The sequence below is a fragment of the Populus alba genome, chromosome 13 (assembly GCF_005239225.2).
Source record: "Populus alba chromosome 13, ASM523922v2, whole genome shotgun sequence".
NCBI classification, from domain to species: domain Eukaryota; kingdom Viridiplantae; phylum Streptophyta; class Magnoliopsida; order Malpighiales; family Salicaceae; genus Populus; species Populus alba.
Window position 1 is genome coordinate 5,553,955 of NC_133296.1, and position 24,570 is coordinate 5,578,524.

General features: G+C 38.6%; 1 pseudogene; it reads right to left on the bottom strand.

Moving 5' to 3' along the window:
• Positions 1 to 22,530: 22,530 nt before the first annotated feature.
• On the bottom strand, positions 22,531 to 24,304 carry LOC118053628 (berberine bridge enzyme-like 17; annotated as a pseudogene).
• Positions 24,305 to 24,570: the final 266 nt, after the last annotated feature.

The window sequence follows — 24,570 nt, forward strand, 5'->3', positions numbered from 1 at the left end:
TTTTTTTTTTTTCTGATGAAATTTAAATTAACCAAAGATAATTTCGGGGGGGGCGAAAAAAAAGGAAACAGAGAAAAAAGTGCAAAAAAAAAAAGTAATAAAACAAAAGGAAATGCACTGCTGATTAGTAAATCTCCCACACCCTTTAGCTTTATATTAACTATATATATAAAAGTTGCCACTCTATTTTTAGAGTAAACTAAATAATAATTGTTATTTTTAGAGATTTGATGGGTAAGGTCGGTGATAATTTAACTAAAAATCTTTATATAAAATAATATTAATGCTTGTATTATCTATTAAGCAATGTCTAGAATAATGTCCATTGATTAATTTATTTATCTATATTAAACATTGTATGTCGCCAAAAATACTTTTTAAATGGCATATATTTATGATTAAAGTTTCATTATTATAGGAAATTGTATTATCCTTTTAACAATCTTTTTTGCGATAATGCCAAATGGGGTGTATATTTATTCTTAGCCAATCATTAAATATTAAATCCTTAACCAAAGACTTCAATAATTATTTATTTTAAAGGTGGGTAAAAAATATATTTTTACCAATTGATTTATTATTATTTGTTCAAATTTTATGGATAAAAAACCAATGATAATTATTTCTCCTATGTAGACCCTTGAATAATAAAAACCTTAATCAAATATTTATGATTTGAAATATTTTGTTTTTTCAAGGTAGTTTTGATTGACTTCTAAGAATAAAATTCGGCAGAAAAGTATTTATCCCTTATCAAACGTAACTGAAAATTATGATTTAAAAAATTTTATTTCTAACTATATAAATTATAAATAATGATGATGATGATGATGATGATGGATGATGATGAGAGGAGGAGGAGGGGAGGAGGAGGACTTTGAGATGTAAGGATTAATGTGAGGATTAATCAAAGATAAAAGCAAATGTCAAGATTAGAGGATCCACTAATAGTATTAGAAAGAAGTATAGTATAAACTCTTTTTATTAATTAATTGAAATCACACACAAATGAGGTTCTAACTCGGGAGATTTATCCTTAATAGTTCATTATAAAGTTTTTAGCATGATCATATTAATTATTCTTATTTAAGTAACATCAAAACTTTTAAATATTGTCAGGGAATTCATGACTGCTAACTTATGTTGACAAACAAATCAAGTTCCTTTCATAGCACAGGTGTAGGTTTATATACCATACGGTTGGCTATGAAAGTGACAAGTATTTTGTGTACCAAGTGTTATACAACATAAATCTAGATTAACCATTTAACAAGCAAGGTATTTAAGAATTAATAAGATAAAAAGATAAGACATGTTAATAACAAAGTTTATGGATATAAACATTGAATCCATGTTGAGTTTATATTAACATATTCTAACACCATTAGTGAAACCTTTTTACCTTGATATAATAAAAACGCAACATGGACTTCAATAAAAACGGTAGGCCTATGCCTTACCGAACCTCTGTCCAAACAATTGAGGTCATTTGGACCATCTAGAACTTGAGATATAACCCAATTACCGAGTAGTGTTCCAGTTTGGACTACACCAACATCTCTTTTCTAAGTTTGGCCCTCTCTTTGTCCTTTCAATTCAGTACTAAAACTCATCAATCAATCATTTATTTATGTGATAGGCCTGCATTTAAGATGAACATTTACCATAAATTAAAAAGGTATCTTATATTATTAGAATGTTATTATAAAACATGCTTTAGTTAAGGAGTCTATGATACTTCAGTGCAAAATGATGATATAAAACCTTGATAAAAAAGCACTTTATAGTACTAATCAAGAAGCAGTGGAAGCTGTCCGTGATTTGGTCTGGAGCTATAGACCGGTTGCCTCTTGTGTTGAACTAGTTGGAGGGTGCCCCAATCACCATTGAGGGCCCCTGCTGCAACCAGAACTTGCCAAACAGTCTGTGCATTGCACATCAAAAGAGCAACGGTGGCAGGTGTGTGGGTGTGGGCAATAGAGGTGCATGTATGGCCCAGCCAAAATTTGTGAATTTAAATTCATGCATGAGAAGATGAATGTCAAGATTCACGTACAATAAAGGTTCGGCCTTGGTAATAAGGCTTGTTACTAAGTCTTCTTTAAACTCTCCCTAAAGACCATTGAAAACACATATAAGTTGAAATCAGCGCTTAATCGAAAGCGGCTAGCGGCCAGTATTGACTAACTCATTAAACGAAACCCTTAGCTTTTTGCATAAATTGAGTTACGATTCATTACCTATCAAAGATCCTGAAGAGAGCCATGAAAGTTGCATATGATACGAGAGTACGTTAGGCAGCAAAAGAGAGTTGGCGCCAATAACAGTTGCAAAACTTCCATGTAGATAGGGAGGAAATGGAGAGCACTCATAATAAGTTGGTCCTGTACTTTCCAGCAAACAAAGAGAGCGGATTTGTACCTGAAAAAGCAGGCGTACCATTGCAAGGAAGAGCATATTGGAGATGACATGCTGTTGGACCATCAACAAAAGCCAAAAACCCATGACTGAGGAGACTATTGACAATATAGACTTCCTTATTAATAAACAAGCTTTTTAAGAACATCACAACTTCATAATCACTTGCGCTTACTTGTTGATGAACCTAAAGATTTATGAATTACCTGAAAATGGCCATTAGGTGATGAGGAGTAGATATGGGTGAAGGAAAAGAAGCAAAGATCACCTACTCTTTAATTAAGAAGTGATTGGATTCATCATTGAAATACTTCTCTAGCTAATTTAGACATTAGTACTCCAACATAAATGAAAAGATTATTGATCTCTGGGGAATTCTTAGTTGAACATTCTACGTCTACATTAATTAGTAAGTAGCTGCAATATTTTTCATTGGATTAATTAATCCTTACCTATAACTTTGGAATTTAAAATTGCGTTTACTTTCAACATCCCCTTTTAATCTTGATTTCTTTATAACTCCTTCACATCTCTCATTTGATAAAAACATCATATTTGAGTGGCTTGGTGAATATGTTTACGACTTCTTTGTGTCTACCAATACATACTTGACTTTAACTTCCTTGTTCCCAATACAATCTCATAAATAATAAATCTCTTGTATCAATATGTTTTCTTATATCATGAAATACTGGATTCTTTGCTAATGGAATGGATGATGAGTTGTCCATTATATATATTTCGATAAACTTTTCTTGTGGCATTTGCAATTCCTTTAATAATCATCTTATACATATGAAATGACAAACCACCATGATGTAGTAGCTATAATTTAGCTTCACATGTTGACCCCAAAGTAACTATAGATTACTTCTTTGAACTCCATGTGAATATTGTCTCTCATATATATATAAAACTCGGAGTGCTCTTTCTATCATTCCATATCTCCATCATAAATTGTCGCACGTCGAAAAATCCACGCGCCACGCATCGGCTGGCGATTTTTCTCTCGTATGTTGTTGCGTTTCGTTGTGTGAATTCCGGTTCGTTGGAGTCGCCACCCTATAATTAATTGCAGGCTACTAGAAAACCCAATGTACTGGCTTGCTCAGAGATTCGCGGGTAAGGGACTGGTTGTGGTTAGGGAAGGGTATTAGACCCCTAACGCACCCTACCTGAGGTAAGCTGCTTCGCGAATTTGATGCGTTTAAAGAAGTTTTAATAATTGTCTTTTCATCAGAAATTAGAAATCATCACTTACGTATAAGTTAAATTCTTAACCGTGATCCGATCAAAATATTAAATTCTTCTTTAATATATTTGCAATTTTATCATTAAAAATATAATACAAATAAATAAAACAAAATACAAACACCCACATCCATTTCTACTATATTTTTTGTTTCTTCTTTCTTTTTTTCTTTTCCTTTACATCCACAATACAAATACGTTATAGAATACAAATTCAAAATCAAACAAATAAATAAAAATTACATTAATTAATTTTTTTAAAAAAACAAAATAGTCCCTGAAACTCCAGAAATTGCATTGAAGACCTTCTGACGCCGCGAGCAGCACTAGCGGCGCGTCTCCCCACGCGTCGCCGCACCACTGGCGGCGCGTGGGTTCACGTACGCCGAAAGAAAAACCAGCAACAGGGGCTGCGATCGACTTCTTCTCAGTCTCCCAACGCCAGCGGTGACCTGCCAGAACAAGAAAGGAACAACACAGTAGTCGATTTTAAGTTTTTCTTAGTTTTTCAGATCTGTTTTTATTCTCTCTTCGCTGTTTCGCGGTCTGCTTCCCTCTCCCTCTCTGTCTCGTCGACCACATTAGTCTTCTTCTCCTTAGTTTCGCGGTGTAGACGGCGCGCTGGAGGCGATCTGGTTGCTGAGATGAGTATGTTAGTGGAGACCTGTGAGGGCCGAGGGGCTGTGGTTGCGTTTCGATTGTGAGGCAAGATCGAGAAGAGAAAAAAAAAAGTTATGGCCGAGTTTGTGTGGTCTGTGTGAGGGAAAAGTTGGAATCGAGAGTGGGGAGAGTGTTGATGGCTGTCTTGGAAAAAATGTCTCCGGCTGGTTACAGGAAGAAGAAACCAACTTCAAGGGAGGGCGCCGCCGGCTGGTTTGTATCTGTCAATGGGAGTGGGCAGGGCGGCTGGCTTTCGGAGACCAAAAACAATATCTAAGGGTGGCTGTTTGGGTTTAGATAGGTTAGGCGTTCCCGTTTTTTTTGTCAAAATTACCCCCTTTACAAAAATGACCCCCCCTTGAATGTAGTTGAGGAAAACCAGTATTTTGTAGGCAAAATGTTGTGTAGGTTTTTTCAACTTAGGTCCCTCAACTTCTTCTTTTTTTTTATTGTAAATTTTGATTTTTCTTATTTTTTTGTATTTTTGAAAACGAGCAATACCAACGTCGACTCAATGAGGTAAATCAATGATTTTAAAACTGCACGCGTGAAAAAGACTCGAACGCGTTTGAAAATCTTTTAAAAATTTAAATTCTTTTTAGACGACGTTGAAAAATGCTAGAAATGACGAGAATATATTAAAAACATATTTTTTTGGATTTCATTGTTTTTCTCTATTTTTGGAATTTTTTTTGAAAATATATCAAAAACATGGTCAAAAAATTGCGGGTAGCAACAGTTGCCCCTCTTTATAATGCTTACGAAGCAAACTCCTCAAAATTTGGCATAGTAAGCTTTGAAAGAAAACAAAAGGAAAATGATTTCATTATCTTGGGGCGACCTGCCCATACACTCACACTGATCTATTTTCATTGGCGACCTGCCCACCCATACTCACTCTGGTCTATTTTTCACTGCGACCTGCCCACACATACTCACTCTGGGTCTATTTTCACGGCTGTGACCGACCCACACTCTCACTCTGGTCTATTTTCACGGGCGACCTGCCCCCACCATACTCACTCTGGTCTATTTTCACGGGCGACCTGCCCACACATACTCACTGCTGGTCTTATTTTCATGGGCGACCGGCCCACACTCTCACATTGGTCTATTTTCACGGGCGACCTGCCCACCCCCCCATACTCGCTCTGGTCTATTTTCACTGGCGACCTGCCCACACATACTCACTCTGGTCTATTTTCGCACGGGTGACCGCCCCCACACTCTCACTCTGGTCTATTTTCACGGGCGACTGCCCACCCATACTCACTCTGGTCTATTTTCACTGCGGCGACCTGCCACACATACTCACTCTTGGTCTATTTTCAATGGGCGGGAGCCGGCCCACACTCTCACATTGGTCTATTTTTCACGGGCGACCTGCCCCACCCATACTCACTCTGGTCTATTTTCATGGGCGACCTACCCACACATACTCACTCATGGTCTAGTTTTCGATGGGCGGACCGGCCCACACTCTCACATTGGTCTATTTTTCACGGGCGACCTGCCCTTTTAATTGGGTTTACCTGAGATCCCATCTGGCATCTAACTGGAACGAAAAAATATTGTGTAACTCGGTTAATCTAAAATCCCATTTGGCGATTCCTTGTTAACCAAAGCTACATGAGATCCCATCTGGCGATCTCATGGCGATTGGAACGAAATATGCATAACTCGGTTACCTTAAAATCCCATCTGGCGATTCCCTTTAACCAAAGCTTACATGAGATCCCATCCGGCGACCTCATTCAACTGGAACGAAAAATATGTGTGGCTCGGTTAACCTGACAATCCCATCTGGCGATTCCCTTTAACCAAAGCTACATGAGATCCCATCTGGCGCGACCTCATTCAACTGGAACTAAACTCTGTGTACCTCGGTTAACCTAAAATCCCATCTGGCAATTCCCTTTAACCCAAAGCTAACATGAGATCCCATCTGGCGACCTCATTTAACCAAAACAAAAGAAATGTGTAAAACGGTCTCAATTGTAATGGCGTGACCTACCCGGGTGGAAAAAGAACATAAAAAAAACGGTCTCATTCTGATGGGTGACCTACACCAGATGGAAAGAATATGAAAAGCGGTCTCGTTGTGATGGCGACCCTACCAAGGTAGAAAGAATGTGAAGTGCGGTCTCATTGTAATGGGTGACCTACCCAAAAAATGGAAAAAATATGAAGTGTGGTCTCATTGTAATGGGTGACATACCCAGATGAAAAAATATGATGAAGTCAGTCTCATTGTCATGGGTGACCTACCCGGATGGAAAAAAAAAAAATATGAAAAAGCAGTCTCGTTTGTGATGGGTGTGACCTACCCAAATAGAAAGAATGTTGAAGTGCGGTCTCATTGTAATGGGTGACCTACCCAAAATGCGAAAAAATATGAAGTGGGGTCTCCATTGTAATGGGTGACCTACCCAGATGGAAAAAAATATGATGAAGTGCGGTCTCATTGTCATGGGTGACCTACCCGTGTGGAAAAAATGTGAAAAACGGTCCTTATTATGATGGGCGACCTACCCAGATGGAAGAATGTGATATGACAAGTATGAAAATAGGACTTACCTGGCAAAGCCCTGAGGGGATGACAGAAGAAGGCTGGAAAACTTGGTGCTTCCTGATAATTCCCGATCATAGGGTTTTGGAAAATCGGTATTTCCTTGACTGCAAGGGTTGAAAACTCGAGGCTTCCCGATTGCAAGGTTGATCTATTCATTTCTCTGGATTTTCCTAATGTAGGGTTCATCCCATCGTCCATTTTATTCCAATGATCAAAACCGATTCTTTATTATCATCACCACAATGCTTCTTTATTTTTCCACCATCTTGCTGGACCTCATTAAGGTATTTTCCTGTAACAATTCAAAAATATGTGCAAATGGTTTTTTTTTTTTTTTTTTTTTTTTGAGGTTAGATGATATGCATGCATCCCTTACCTGATTTGAAAATATAGGTCCCCCCCCTCTTTGATGCTGGTGGGTCCATCGTGATAGGGTTCCCTTTTTGCCATTCCAAAGCTTATCTTTTTTCTGATGCATTGGCTCATTCATGTGCTGGCCATTATTCAGCTGTAAATACATGCATATCTTAGGATTGTCTCGACAATTACTGCTTCTCGCTGTTCATCAAGCTGACAATGCCCCCAAGTGTGCGGTGTTGCTTGATTCATTATGAAGGATGTTCTCTCTTGGATTCTTCTGAGAATTATCTTCTGATTGATCGTGTGATTATGCCAACACCCATCCAGGATTGTTAACCAGTCTGAAACTGCCTCCAGTCGAACAATACTTTTCAAGTATATGTTATCACATCAACCTTCTCAAGAAAACTACCAAGTCATCCAAACATGGATCTCACAACTTGTAGTGAAAATAAAGCCTCATCGTGTATGCTCAATTGTTTCCTCAAAAAAGTTCTATTTTCACCCATCTAATCAGATCTCTTGAAAAGAAATGTATTGGCATCATCAATGATGTTTTATGTTATCACCTATTTTCATGCGTGAAGTGTGCATTTGAGCTCTCACAAGCAAATGGTCCCACAGTCAGTCTTGGTGGGTGCATCCTTCAACATTCATGCACATGCAACTATGTGATACATCGATCAAAAGTCATAACCATGTTTGAAGATGATAAACCAAGATGAAGATATGCAGAAAACATCCTTCTAGTTGCAGCGTTGCTCATCAATTGCTGCTGAAGTGCACTAGATCGTGCGATTGTCTTTGAACAACATTGCCCCCAATATGATCTGTAGGTTCGTTCATCGGTTATACTCCAAGAAGGTTTTTCTTTGTCATTGTCAATGCTAACATAACTTTGATGAACTTTGACGACTCATCATCAGATCCTTTTTTTGCCCCCAGCTGATCAGAATGTTGTTTGTTTTTCTTCTAAGGGTCCATTGTATTGCCCCCAGGTGGTCAACCTTTCAAGGAGTTTTAAAAGAGTTGATGTCATTTTCAATGCCCAGGATTCCCGCAAATTCAATGAGTGCTTTTTTGGGTTTGACAATCTTTCTTGTTCTAGGATCAAATCTCATACTTCAAAAGTCATGTCTATTCAAGTCTAATTATTGAAATGAAATCAGAGAGATATCAGTTTCTGAAAAGTATTTATGAAATTCAAGCTTCTTTGATCAAAGACCCAACACACGTCATCCAATGTAATCCTTCGATTGTCTTGTATTTTGAAAATAGAAATCGACTCCTTGTAAAAATTAAAATGGTCTTTTCCATGGTTCTTTGTGTCCACTTTAAACTCTGATTTTGGGCTATATCTTTTGATGGTCTGTGATGAGGTGACATTTTTATGAATTTCAAAAACAAGATGCTTAGCTTTATCAAGAAAGGTTGGTTTCTTTCCTTAGCATTTATTTTATCAACCATGCATAAAACTAGTAGCTTAATTCATGAAGTCACGACCACTTATGGAAAAAGCTCTTCAAAGTTTTCAAGAGCGCCAATTTATCAATTCAAATTGCTTGCTTGATTAAAAAGGACTTTTAAAAGCACGCTAATGCAGGGGGCTATGGTTCATGGCTATGAAAGAACGGGAATTTCAAAAGCTCAAAAGGTGTTTAGGTGTTTCAAAGACCTAGGCATCAACATCAATTATCCATCAACTCGTTTTCTATGTTGTCTTTGTAGAGGAAACGACATATAACCTTATTAACCTCAAAGTGCAGACTTTTCTTAACATAAGTCATAATGCAAATCCCCCTTTCCTTGATGAATAACCAACCTTAATCATTGATGACATCATAGGCGTTTATAATGGAATACCAAAAGTCACATTTATTAGCTTTAGTCTTTTTTTTCTGGTATTGACTTTTGTTGTGCCTTTTCTTTGATTGAAATTTCTTTTGCTCTTCCTAGACTTAATAGGCGTTCTCCTTACATTTTATCTTTAACTTGTCTTTAAGTGAAGGCAAATTCAACTCATAGCCTTCCTTAAAAAATTTCCCATATACCCCTAGTCTATGTGTTTTCTTTTAGCTCTCTCTAAAACCATTCGACATTTTTTGTAAGCCTTCCCCTTTATCCATTAATTATATCAATGCCTTCAAAAATATCTCTCATTTGCCCCCCAGTGTAGGTGTGATCCAAGCCAGGGTTTTTTATGAAAAAAATTCTATCCAGCTCAAAATGGGACTTCAAGGGATATAATTTTTTAGAAAGTGAAGGGATATCAAAAGATGGCCTTTTCTCATTTCAGCTAAGGTCGGTTAGAACTGATAAATTTTGACCTGCGCATCAAGTATAATGATTTGGACTTGTAAGAATCATGATTCACGAGTCCATAACTACCGAATCCACTACCTGTCATTATGCATACTGCTGCAACTTAGCTATTTATGATGTGTGGTTCAATTTTGTGTTGTGAGCTCAAAATTTGTTCAGTCACCTCATGTCATTCAACAAGAATCGAGTCATTTTCTGTAATCAAAACACTTTTAAACTTCAGGATTGATTAACCCTTTATCGCATGTTGGAGTTTGATCAAAATATTTTTTTGTCAGAACGAAATGCTAAACATCCTTGGATTTCAAAACAACAAAGAGACAAAAACTAAGACATGTTTTCGGTAAAGGATGAGATGTGATCCCAAAACAAAATGCAGAATTCCATAACACATGATTGACAATTCATCACCATTCTTGAATCAGCTTTTCTAGAGCAATATCTGTGTTTTTGCAAAGCACTTTTCAATCACATGTCATTCTTGAAGATGTTTGGGGGAGAAATATAAGCCATTGACACCCTCCTTCACAGAACTTCCGTTGTCTCTTGCCCCACCAAACTTCCGGACTCGCTTCTTGAAATTCTTGCAACTGCTCAATTGAAATGGTTGAGGACCCCACCATGACATCACATCTCTTGTTCTGGATTAGAAAACAGACTAGAAAATGGTGGTTTGCATGGGATTTGTCTGTGAGTCAGTGTAAAAGTCTGGAATCTAGCGGATGCTGTAAATAAACTCACTATGGCAACTGTTCAATTGAAAATTCTTTGCAACTATTCATTGGAAATGGTCAAAGACTCCACCATCACATCACATCTCTTATCTAGATTATACCACATGGCAAATGAGTGTCTGTCTTTGGCAAAGACATTGGAGTAGTCGATGATACAACAAGACTTTTGGTTAGACCAACATAATTAAGGTTTTCCATTCGTCAGGATTCTCTTTTTGATTCATCTCTCATCGTTTCTCTGGAATCCTTGGCAGAACCTTCAATCTTTCCCATCTGATAGCTTGTTTCCATTTTTGGCAAATCCACACAACTTTTCATGTCAATCTTCCAATGTGTTGTTGTTGTTTTAGGACTGTTTGGAAACCTCTCAATATCTAGGTAATTTTCCTGGCAGTGCGCAAAAACATAAAAATGTATGAATCATATATTGTCAAAATTGGAAGAGAAAACTGATGAATCCACAACTCCTCTATTTCCTCTTTGGATTCCTCACTGACGGTGCAGCAAACAACCACTTTTACATTTTAATGCCAATACTGGGTAGAAAATTGTGGACAATCTGAAACCACTTGCATCCCTTCTTGGATTTTCCATTGCATATTCCACAAAGTAGATTCCTGCCGAGAGATCTCTGCTACGTTGAAGTTTTGATGCTGCTCATGTTTTTCAAACCAAGTCTGGCTCTTCAACCTGTTACAGTTTATTCATGCTGAAACTGGGGACGGGAGAGAAATATTTGTAGCATAATGCAATTAGTAAAATCCCCTCTTGCACTCTCAACTTGCAAGCATCATAAACAAATTTTTGTAGAAAGAGCTCTGCCACGTTGAAGTTCGACGACTGCTCATATTTTTCAAACTAGGCCTAACTCCTCTGCCTACTACAGTTGTTTTGCTTGTGCCACTGGTGGGAAAAAGTTTCAAAGCATATGAAATTAATACATCCCCTTTTGCATTCCCATTAGCAGATCCATAAATAAATCTCTACAGGGAGGGCTTTACCACGTAGAAGTTCAATGTCTAATCATGGTTTTTTCAAACCAACATCTTGTGCTGAGGCTGAACTGGAATTGAGCTCATAATTGGGGTAACTTCAAAGAAGACTAATGTACCATGTACATGAGACTGGTAGTTGTTTGGTTTCCATTAGATGATGTGAAGGCGATGAACATTTAACAGTGCAACTGGACAAGAACCATAGTTGCCATTAGTGATGACTGAAGGCGATTATTGTTGTTGTTCATGACTGAAAAGGAGAGATACAGCTTTAATTGGACGTGAACAAGCAGTGTTTCCCACAGAAGACTGTGTAGACACTCTCTTTCCATTTAATGCTCAATACTTGTTCGAGCAAATCGGAGTCCAGCTACTTCACCGTTGATGCTCTCAACCTTAATCTGATAATGAGCCTCTATCTGACAGCTTTCGGTCCACTTCCATCATCTTTCTTCAATCACGTACAACACAGCTTGTGTAGGGGACCTACCTTTCAACCCCTGGGTACATGCATGATAAATGTATGAACATGTAATCTATATGATGAACTCGCCCTTCGAGGCGGGGGGGGTGACAACATGGTCGATAACTCTTGCATGATGGAACGAAGAATCGTGATTTTTGCCCCAAACTCTACGAATTGAAAATTTTTGAGAGTGACGGCCAATGTGTCACCCACAAGTCTTGAGTTCAAAGATGCTTCAAGAAGGGTTTATCCTTATGCAAATACCAATAGCACATACAACCTAAGGACATGTTTCTATTCATTATGTGAAACATGGGGTAGGTTTTTCTATCTGGTCTTCAAGAGGGTCTCATATCTGCTCAGTGACGTTCTTCGTAAAGACAGTATGGGGGCGTTGCAAGGAATAGTTAAGGCACGTATACCCATCATTACCGGGCCAAGCAGGCACTCAGATATGGAGTTAGGTGTTTCACGCATTCTGGACCCTGACCAATAGTCTTAGGGCAGATCGCTAGTTCCCACCGAACTTAGAAGCTTATGTGTGCTTCCAAAAATAAAATACAGTGATGCATGAGACAATTCTATAAAATGCATGGAAAAAAAATTATTAACAAAAGATTAAAAATGCAAAGACTTAAACACGTTAAATACACAAAGCTTAGTCCAATAATGTCAGAAACAGTACCTTCCCAGTGGAAGTCGCCATTCTATCGCACGTCGAAAAATCCACGCGCGGCATCGGCTGGTGATTTTTCTCTCGTATGTTTGTTGCGTTTCGTTGTGAATCGGTTCGTTGGAGTCGCCACCTAGTAATTAATTGCAGGCTACTAGGAAACCCAATGTACTGGTCTTGTCAGAGATTCGCGGGTAAGGGACTGGTTGGTCGTTAGGGAAGGTATTAGCACCCCTAACGCACCCTATCTGCAGGTAAGCTGCTTCGCGAATTTTGATGCGTTAAAAAAAAAGTTTTAATAATTGTCTTTTCATCGAAATTAGAAAATATCCCACTTACGTATAAGTTAATAATTCTTAATCGTGATCCGATCAAAATATTAAAATTCTTCTTTAATATATTTGCAATTTTATCATTAAAAAATATATACAAATAAATAAAACAAAATACAAACACCCACATCCATTTTCTACTATATTTTTTGTTGTTCTTTTCTTTTTTTTCTTTTCCTTTACATCCACAATACAAATACAAATTTCAAAATCAAAACAAATAAATAAAGAATTACATTAATTAATTTTAAGAAAAAACACAAAATAGTCCCTGAAACTCCAGAAATTGCATTGAAGACCTTTTGACGACGCCGCGTAGCAGCACTCGGCGGCGCGTGGAAAAAACCAGCAACAGGGGCTGGATCGACTTCTTCTCAGTCTTCCCAACGCCGGCAGGTGACCTGCAGAACAAAAAGGAACAACACAACAGTCGATTTTAACTTTTTCTTAGTGTTTTGTTCAGATCTGTTTTTTATTCTCTCTTCGCCGTTTCGGGTCTGCTTCCCCTCTCCTCTCTGTCTTCCGGCGACTGATTAGTTCTTCTTCTCCTCAGTTTCGGGTTGCTTAGACGGCGCTGCTGGAGGCACCGATCTGGTTGCTGAAGCATGAGTCTGTTAGTGGAGACCTGTGAGGGCCCGGGGGCTGTGGTTGGTTTCGATTGTGAGGCAGATCGAAGAAGAGAAAAAAAAGTTATGGCCGAGTGTGTGGGTCTGTGAGGGTAAAAGTTTGGAATCGGAGAGTGGGGAGAGTGTTGATGGCTGTCTTGGAAAAATGTCTCCGGTCTGGAGGAAGAAGAAAAACCAACTTCAAGGGAGGGTGCCGCCGGCTGGTTTGTATCTGTCAATGGGAGTGGGGGCGGCTGGTTTCAGAGAAAAACAATATGTAAGGGTGGCTGTTTGGGTTAGATAGGTTTAGGGTTCCCTTTGTTTTTGTCAAAAAATTACCCCCTTTACAAAAATGACCCCCCCTTGAATGTTTGTTGAGGAAACCAGTATTATAGGCAAAATGTTGTTAGGTTTTTCAACTTGGTCCCTCAACTTTCTTCTTTTTTGTAAATTTTGATTTTTCTTATTTTTTGTATTTTTTTTTGAAAAACGAGCAATACCAACGTCGACTCAATGAGGTAAATCAATGATTTTAAAATTGACGCGTGAAAATTCGAACGCCGTTTTGAAAATCTTTTTAAAAATTTAAAATTCTTTTTTAGACGACGTTGAAAATGCTAAAATGACAAGAATATATTAAAAACATATTTTTTGGATTTTCATTGTTTTTCTCTATTTTTGGATTTTTTTTTGAAAATATATCAAAAACATGGGTCAAAAATGGGTAGCATTAATTACTATCATTATAAACCCACAAGTTCAAGCTATTAGAATAACCATATAATAAGCCAAAATTAACAAAAAGGTACCTTTATATACCAAAAATTCATTTTCAAAGTTTTGAAGTGTGTCCTAGTAGGAGTTTCCATAAACCTACTCACTAAGTCCAAACTCTAAAAATAATTTCCAGATCAGTATATGTCAAATATCTCAAACTTATAATTAAGCACTTGAATGTTGTAGAGTTTATCCTCTTCCCTTCATCATTCATTGACATTCTTCACTCCACACTCAACTAGAATATTCACTTTGCACAATCATCCATCTTGAACTTCTTGAGAACCTCCCTTGTAAACTTCTCTTGAGTCATAAAGATTCTACCTTCTCCTGTTTGATCTCAGTCCTTAAGTATTAAGACATGAGACCAATATCCGTTATCTCTAACTCCTTGGTCATTCCTTGGTTGAAGTCTTCAAACATCTTTGGGAATATTTCCTGTAAAGATTAAGTCATCTACATATTAAATTTACAATAAGAGTATCACTACTCTCTTTGATCTTTATATAAATAGCATATTCATCGGGGCATTTAACAAATGCCATTTTCTAAGAAATAGCCATCAATGCGACTATACCAAGCCCCTTGAAGCGCTTCAATCCATTTAAGGCTTTATTCAACTTTAAAAACCTTGTTTTTTACTTCTTTTTGCTCATAATTCATATGTTGCTCAATGTTGACCTCCTCCTCAACAAAACCATTAAGAAAGACTGATTTGATATCCATCTATTTGATAGATTCTCCATCTATGTTGGGTAGCCGTGACAATGATTAATCACATGGTCTTCAATCTAGCAACGAGAGAAAAAACTTTATCATAGTCAATTCCATGCTTTTGACTATAGCCTTTTGCCACCAACCTTGCCTTGTATCTCTCCACCTCTTCTTTGTAGATCCACTTGACATCTATTAGATTTTTTCCATTTGGTCTAGGAACCAATCATCATGTGCCATTCTTCTCAATTGATGTAATCTCTTCATCCATAGTAATTTTTTCATTTTTTTCCTTCATAGGGTTGTAAAGCTATATCATTTGGACTTTTGATCATAGCCTATAAAGATCGTCTTTTTTCTCTTGTCATCTAGCTTTGGTTCTTACTTGATCAATTACATGCACATAACTAATGCTCCAAAAAACTTTCAAGTGAGAAACACTTAGTTTTCTTTCACTTTATGCTTTTTGTGGAGTCATGTTATTCAAGCCTATGGCATGACGTCTATTTGATAAGTAGATAGCATAATCTACGGCTTCGACCCAAAAATCTTTAGACATCCTTTTGGTTTTAAGCATACTTCTTGCCATGTTGAGGATGCTTATATTCTTCTCTCCATCACGTCGTTTAATGTGGGATTCTAGGTACTTTAGGAGTCTATTTATACTATGAATCTTCATTAAAACTCATTAAAATTAGTAGAACAAAATTCACCCACTTATCCATCCAAGTGATTTTATAGAATTACAATTGTTTTTTCAACTAATGCCTTGAACTTTTTAAAGTAACTAAATACATTTGATTTTTCCTTTATGAAGTATACCTAAGTTTTTCTACTGTAATCATCAGTAAAAAATAAAAAATACATATTTTTACCATACAAACATGATTGATAGGATCACAAACATCGACATGTATTTCTTGTAGGGGTTGACTTGCTCTTGATGTAGTCTCCTTCAGAAAGCTCTGCAAAATTGTTTGCCCATAACATCTTTTATACAACTTATTTGGATGTATAATGGATGGTAGACCTTTCAACATCTCCTTTTATGTCATTATCTTCAAGCTATCAAAATCTATATACCTAAGTCTGATATGCCAAAGCCAAGTCTCATCCTTTACACATGCTATTTAGGCACGGTTATGTCTCTATGTTTAGTAGGAAACATTTCATTATTTATCATTGCTACCTTTGCAATCATAGGCTCCTTTAATTTCAAGTAATGTCAAAGTATGATCATTTATCTTAATTCTCATACTCCTTCTACAACAATTATCCTAAGCTCTATAATATTGCTTTTTACTATTAGTATATAATAGACATCACCAATAAAGTTAATGACTTCCATCTTTCAATTTAATCAAAATTGTACCTTTTTCTTTAATGGCAACCTTTGAATGATCCACAAAGGTGACATTACTTCTAATTACTTTCATCAATCTCCATGAACCTTGTCCTTGTCTCCACACATATGGTTACTGGTTCCATTGTCTAGATACCACATGTTATTTTTAATCTTAATTCTCGTCATTATACACTAGTAGTAGGGTGGTTTCCTTCTCTTCTTCTATCACAAGATTTGAATTCTCCTTAACCCTCTTAGTTAGACTCTAACAATCCCTAGCATAATATTGACATGCCTTTTTGATAATTATAGCATTTCACTTTTGATTTGTCAAACTTGGATCTTGGATTGCACTTTCAGTGTAACCGGTAGATCGGTTTGCTTTCATGCTTTATCGACTGGTTGACTTATTGAGGTTGTCTCTTGCCTCCTTTTAAATCTACCTCTCCTACTTTGTCCACATCTTTCTACCTTTTAGGAATAACCAGAACCCATCTTACTTTGAAAAAAATATTTGCGCACCCATATCCTTTTCAATCTCATTAACTATTTCCTCATGGACTTGTAATTTTCTCATGAGACCTTGTATTGAACGAACATCCATATTTTATGATTCCTTTATCGCGACCACCATATAATGAAAAACTTCTTTTGGCAGCAAGCATAGGATCTTCTTTACCATACATGTCTTTTCCATCTTCTCCCCACCCCATAATGTCTTTATTTTGATTGTATATAGCCAATACTCTTACAAAGTATTCTGAAATGTTCTCCGATTCAAGGATATGTAACTTTTCAAATTATCACATAATTTTTGTAGACGTACCTTTCTCACAATTGTCAACTTATTGGTTTGATTCTTGCAAAAACTTCCCATGCATGCTTGGTGGTGGTTTGTGTTAGCCACTAATCCCTCCAAAATTTGGTGTCCCCTTATCCTAAAATCTCATTTTGTTGTGCTCAAACCAAATACCCCATACGATTCCCTTATCTATCAATGTAAGAAGTAGGAGTTTAAGTTTCGATTCCAGGTGAGATTCAACTTCCAAGATCCCTCTCTACATTCCAAATCATTGATTGATTATTTTTTTGAAAGTGCATAAAGCAATGAAAATCACTCTCTTTAGAATTCCATATGTTAACACATCTATCTATCCAAAAGTGAAGTGTCTCCCAATTTCCAACTTTGAAGTAGCAACTATTCCTCAAGAGAGAAGATAATGTGTATCATTATTGATTAAGCCATCTATATCTACATTAATTTAGTAATGCAGTGATCATCGAATTCCTTGACTATTAACTTTCTCAATCTGATTATAGAAATAAGTTTGGTGTTGACCAAGGAGATTGCGATATGATAAGAATAATGGAATGTGTTGGGTTGTGCCTTAGCCAACCTTCCTATTTATATAGAGGCAGTAGAACACTGCAGGTAACTGTAATAATTACAACATCTTATATTAGAATCCTATTCTATAATATGCCCCCTCAAGCTGAGGGGTGGGGGATCAACCCGAAGCTTGAATTGAAAAGCAGTAAAGGATGCAACAGAAAGCGGTTAAGTGAAGACATCGGCAAGTTGATCCGAGAGGGAATAAAATGAATTTGAATTTCTTTCTTCGCAACGACGGTCACGGACAAAGTGATAATCCACTTCAACATGCTTAGTACGAGCATGTGAAGATAGGATTTGCTGAGAGATAGGTAGCACCAAGATTATCACACCAAATGGTAGGGGCAGAGACTGAAGGAACCTGCAAATTCTATTAACAAGTATTGAAGCCAAATGACTTCAGCGGTACCATCAGCAAGGGCTTTATACTCAGCCTCAGTAGCAGAGCGAGCAACAATGCGTTGCTTGCCGGATTTCCAAGAAATCGGCTTCTGACCAATTAAGACAAGATAGTCGCCCGTAGACTTGCGATCATCAATACTACCAGCCCAATCTGCATCTGTAAAGCCATGTAGAGCAAAAGAGGAGCCTCGAGTGATATGGAAACCATAAGATGCCGTACCTTTAAGATAGCGTAAAATACGTTTGACAACGGCCCAATGAGAATCTGTAGGAGCATGCATAAACTGACAGACTCTGTTAACAGCAAAGCATATATCTGGACGGGTGAAGGTAAGATATTGAAGAGCACCCACGATTTGACGAAATCGTTAGGATCAGAGAATGAATGATCCGGTAATAAAATGACTTTCGAAGGGGAGACTGGAGTATCAACTGGTTTGCAGGAAGTCATACCAGCTCGGGTGAGGATGTCAAGAATATATTTTATGTTAACGCAACATTAAACCCATACTTGATAGACTGAACTTCAATACCCAGAAAGTAGTGAACAACACCTAAGTCACGAAGCTTGAACTCAGAGCTGAAGTAAACTATATAAGGTGATGGAGCATAGCAGAGTTGCTACCCGTGAGCAGAATATCATCCAACATATACACCAGGAGATAAAATATATTAGTACCATCAGATAAGATAAAAACAGGGGAGGTGTCAACCTTGGAAGCTCGGAAAACCGATGGAGAGCAAAAAAATCACTTAGACGAGTGTACCAAGCTCTCGGTGCTTTGTTTCAAAACCATACAATGATTTGTGCAAATCTGCACACATGAGATGGAAGAGAAGAGTCAAACGAAACCTAAAGGTTGTTTCATCTAGACCTCTTCAGTAAGAACACCATTGAGGAAGGCATTATGAATATCAAGTTGATGAATCTTCCAATTTCGCGAAACCGCAATAGAGAAAACCAATCGGACAGTGGTCTGCTTAATAACTGGACTGAAGGTTTCAGAATAATCAATACCTTCCTGCTGGGTAAAACCTCTAGCAACAAGGCGCACTTTATAGCATTCAATACTACCATCAACACGACGTTTGATCCGATATACCCATCTACTGCCAACAACATTCATCGAAGGATGAAATGGAACCAAAAACCAAGTGCGATTTTCGCGTAAAGTGGCGATCTCATCACACATAGCATTATGCCAAATTGCATACCAATCAGCATCAGAGAATGCAAAAGACTTAGAAGAGGGAGAATACAGTACCCATGTGGAGGTAGAAGTAGCGACAGCAGAATTAACCAGATTACCTGTCTTCGGCTGCCGCGGTCTAAGAGTCATAGGATGTCTGTTGTGTGCTGGTGGAGATGCAGGGGAAGACGGTTGTAGTGAGGAGACCTGTGGCAGCTGATAAGAAGACAAATCAACCATAAGTTGCAGACCAGCGGGAGAGGATGATAAAGAAGCAGCCTCAAGCACAGGACTGTCAGCAGAGGAGGGGCTAGAGGTAGAGACTGAAGTTACAGGAGTGCTGGCCAGGGAGGGCGAAGCAAAGGAGGGACTAGAAAGTGCCCCAAGACCATGAGGAGAGAAGACCAATTGACGATCTGAACCTGCATCATAAGGGTTAGATAAACAAGCATGGGATGATGGCCAAGAGATGGGTGGAGGCTGTGGTCGGGTGGCTGTTTGGAGTGGCAAAGCGGAGTGTTGTGGGCTGTTTGAGTGGCTAGTGAAAGCGGGTAGCGGTGGGTGGTTTAGAAAATTTGGGAGGGTGACAGTAGCCGGTGGGGTGAGGGTTGTGGTGGAGACCTTTGCAATATGTTCATAATTATCAAATGGAAACACATGTTCATGGAAGCGGACATGACGGGAAATATAAATACGGTGAGATGCAATGTCAAGACATCGATAACCAAGATGCGAGGAACTATATCCAAAATACACACATGAAGAGGAATGAAAATCCAATTTATGATTATTATATGGATGCAGAAAAGAAAAACAGAGACACCCAAAGGTACGCAAAAAATGATAATCAGGAGACCATTGAAATAAACAATCAAACGGAGAGCGATGGGCAAGAATATGAGTAGGCATGCGATTTATAAGATAAACAGAGGTTTCAAAAGCATAATTCCAGAATAAAAAAGGTGCTTTACATTGCCTTAAAAGAGTAAGACCTGTTTCCACAATATGCCTATGACGACGTTCTACTGTTCCATTTTGTTCATGAGTGTGGGGATAAATCAGACGATGATGAATACCAATGGTCTGAAAAAATGTGGATAGTTTTTGGTATTCACCGCCCCAATCAGTTTGAACAGATTTTATTTTTAAGGAAAATTGACGTTCGACAAGAGTCTGAAATTGATGAAAAACAGAGTAAACATCAGACTTGGCAACGAGAGGATAATACCATACATATTTAGTATAAGCATCAACAAAGATAACAAAATAACGATAGCCATCTGAAGAAAAAAGAGGAGGAGGGCCCCATACATCACTAAAAATTAATTCAAGTGGAGCAGAAGTTTTGTGACCAGTAGGTCCTAAAGACAAACGCGATGATTTTCCTAAAGGACAACTTTCACATTGAAAATTAAGATGTTTGTTGTTACAAATAATCATATTTTTCGAGATTAACAATTGAAAGATACGTGAAGTAGGATGACCTAGTCGACGATGCCATAAATCGGCAGAGGCAGAAGTGCAGGGAGACCAATAGGCTTGAGGAACTGACGTGATGGAAGACATGGTCCAGGCATAGAGACCATCTTTACTCTAACCTGAGAGAAGGACTTCATGGGTGTTGAAATCCTTGATATAAAACACACGAGGGTGAAATTCAAAATAAACATTATTATCAAGACAAATTTTCTGAACAGAGAGTAGAGGTTCTATGATTGTAGGAACATGAAGAACATTAGATAAGGTGAAAGAACGATGTGGTGTATATATTTTTGTATGACCAAGATGAGATATAGGAAGGCCCTTACCATCACCAACATGCAAATTATCATTACCAAGGTACGGTTTTGAAGCGGTCAAGGTGGCAAGATCAGGTGTGACGTGTTGATTGGCACCGGTATCTGGAAACCAATCAACAGAACCGGTTGAGGAGAGATTGCGCTGCACCAGGTTAGCAGTAGGTTGTTGGTCATAACCTCGCTGCTGGAATTGAGGGCAATGGGGAGTTGTATGGCCGAAATTCTGACACAGTTGGCAGCGTGGATTCTGCCCCCTATTACGCTGCCAAGAGCCCTACCTATTGTCACCGAAGGAGGAGTTTTGGAAGCTGCGGTGATCAAGTCTGGAGCCAGCAAATCAGTTGCCTCTGTTGTTGGACTAGTTGGGACACCAGCCACCGTTGAAGCGGCCCCTACTGCGGCCAGAATTGCCAAAAGTTTGGCGTTGTGCAACAAGAGCAGAAGATGGAATGCTGGGTGAGGGCAGCAGAGGAGCATGTATGGCAGTAGAAGATTTGTGAAGAAATTCATGTGTGAGGAGATGGCTGTGAAGATCTGCATATGATAAAGGTTCAGCCTTGGTAATAAGACTGGTAACTAAGTCTTTAAACTCTTCCCGAAGACCATGAAACACATATAAATTGAAATCTTCAAGTGAAACTAGCCGACCAACAGCAGCCAATTCATCAAATAAGGCCTTCGCTTTTTGCATAAATTGAGTTACTGATTCATCACCCTGTCGAAGATCCTGAAGAGAGTCGTGAAGTTGCATAATACGAGAGTTGGAGGTGGAAGCGAGAGCTTGCTCAAGAGTGCCCCAAGCTGAACAAGAATTTTGACAGCCAACAACAAGATGCAAAACTTCCATAGATAGGGAGGAAAGAAGAGCACTTAGAATGAGTTGGTCTTGTTGTTTCCAGGTTTGAAAAAGCGGATTTACCTGAAGAGAGATACCATCATGGGCAAGAACATGTGTTGATGGACATGTGTTGAAGCCATCAACAAAACCAAAAACTCCTTGGCCTAGGAGATAAGGCAGCATTTGCATACTCCAATATAAATAATTGGTGTTTGTTAATTTGAGGGAGATGACTTGATGAGTGTGAGAAAGGGAGATAATGCTTGCGGCAGTAGAGGGAGCAAACGTGGGCTGCAAGAGGAGGCGTTCACCAGCCATGGCAGAGGAGAATCCAGGCGGTGACGCAGTAGAGGAAAGCAGAGGAGGCGCTGCAAGAGAAGAGGGTTGCACTGTCGGAGAAGAAGAAAGATGGACTGCTGGTGCTGCAGAATTTGAAGATGTATGTGGTGGCTGTTCCATTGAAAAAGGGAGGTTGGGAGGCTATGAGAAAATTAGGTTTAATTTATTTTAGGGTTTTGTGGCTTTGATACCAAATTGAGAATAATGGAATGTGTTGGGTTGTGCCTTAGCCAACCTTTCTATTTATATAAAGGAAGTAGAACACTGCAGTAACTGTAATGATTACAACATCTTGTATTAGAATCCTATTCTATAATAGCGATCATAGGCACGCCATGGAGACAATTGGGAAAATGATAATCAGATTAAAGAAATCGGTGGAATACAGTTTTACGAGGGGAACAAATACATAAGTCAACAGATTGTGCACAAACATAAACCACACAGTGCACATTATTAAACAATCTTTAAACAATATATACTACTTGTATAGACATCCTCCTGTTTTCTTTGGACTTTTTCTATATCCAACGTGGTGGAATGCTTTGTTCATGCTTGAAGAAATTATCTGGATCTACCTGCCCCTTGATTTTCACCAATCTTAGAAAGTTACCCTTGAAGTACTTGAGGCCATAAACTTTAGCTCTCTCGAAGTCGGTCTGATTGCTCGGATTGCTACCGATATCAAGATCTCTGTAGTTTTGGAATGCTTCCCTCGGGTAACTGGTGACGTATGGAGCCATCGCATCATGCATTTCTCTTATCAAACTTATATAGCGGTCAGTGGCCTCAGTCCCTTCTTCATCCCAGTTTATGGAGTACTGGAGTTTGAATAGGTATCCGGCTCTGTGAGGGAATGGAGTTGCGGTAACTGGAATCTCACTCATTCTTCCTCCGTAAGGGTTCCATTGCATCCACATTGGGTCGGCCTTGATCATCATCTTCCATATGCGTTCCAAAGCTTCCCGTGGAACAATTTTGTTCACGTAATCAGATTTGTTCTTGTAAAAGCTTTGCGCTCCTTGAGGCCTATTGAGTAAAACATCGATGGATGTACCAATCGGCAAATCATTCCAGAAAAGTGTTGACTCTATCCATCTCATTTCAATACAGTCTTTTTGCTGCAAACCTAATTTAGGGAAGCTCTTGTTCATCATGGAAAGAAGTGCCTCACTTTGTCCTAGAAAGAGGGCATAGAAAGAGATGCTGATTGTCTTGGTACCCTCTTGGCTTCCATTGGCAACTTGTGGCATTGCTCGGATGAAAAGGTCTTTGTCTAGCTCAGTAGAAACTTGTTGCCACTGATAGAAAATATCAGTTGCACCTTCCTCCAAGGTCCTATCAACCTTGAAAACAGTCACTTTCTTCTCCGGAACTCGAACCAGATTCAGCTTCCAAGAAAGAACCACTGCAAAGCTTGCTCCACCACCTCCTCGGATGGCCCAAAACAGATCTTCCCCCATTGTCTCCCGATCGAGGATATTGCCATTGACATCTACTACTTTCGCGTCAATGATATTATCAACGGTAAGACCATATTTCCTCATCAGAGTCCCGTACCCTCCTCCGCTAATATGACCACCTGCACCAACAGTAGGGCAAACACCAGCTGGAAAGGCATGCACATTACTCCTGTTCGCAATGTTGTAGTAAATTTCACCAAGAGTTGCCCCCAGCTTGAGCCCATGCCGTTTCGCTGGCGATATCTACGTCGATGGATCGGAGGTTGAACATGTCGAGGATGACGAATGGGACCTCGGATACGTAAGAGAGACCTTCGTAATCATGTCCACCGCTCCGGATTCTAACCTGCAAGCCACTAGCCTTTGCACAAATGACTGTTGCTTGGACATGGGATTCATGCAGGGCCGTAACGATGGCAATTGGTTTCGGTGTTGTTGGGGTCAAAAATCTTCTGTTGTTGATATATGTCTGCAGAACAGACTCGAAAGAGGAATTCGCAGTTGTATAGATGGCTTCGGAGATGGGGTAAGAGGGAAGACTATTGTTAGGAAGGCATTGTAGAAATTTTTTCAAGACTTGAATCAGAAGTTGCCAATGATACTGACAAAAGAAGAGCTGAAAATACTGAGAGGATTATAGACATTGAAACCTTCATTTTCATGCAACGTTTCAGAGCTAGGTGTTGCTATACCTCGAATTCATGGCTGTATTTATAGATGAAATGGGAGAGAGACAAGTTATGTTTCTTTTGGGGCACGTAATCCAAACCATATTCTGTCAACGTTAATCGAAGCATGCTTATTTTACCATTCCATATTGTACAATCTTATCGAAGCAAGACCCTTCACTCCTTGAAAATTATGTATATCTAGCAAAAATGTCAAAAACTAGAAAAACATGGCGAATATAAACATGGATGGT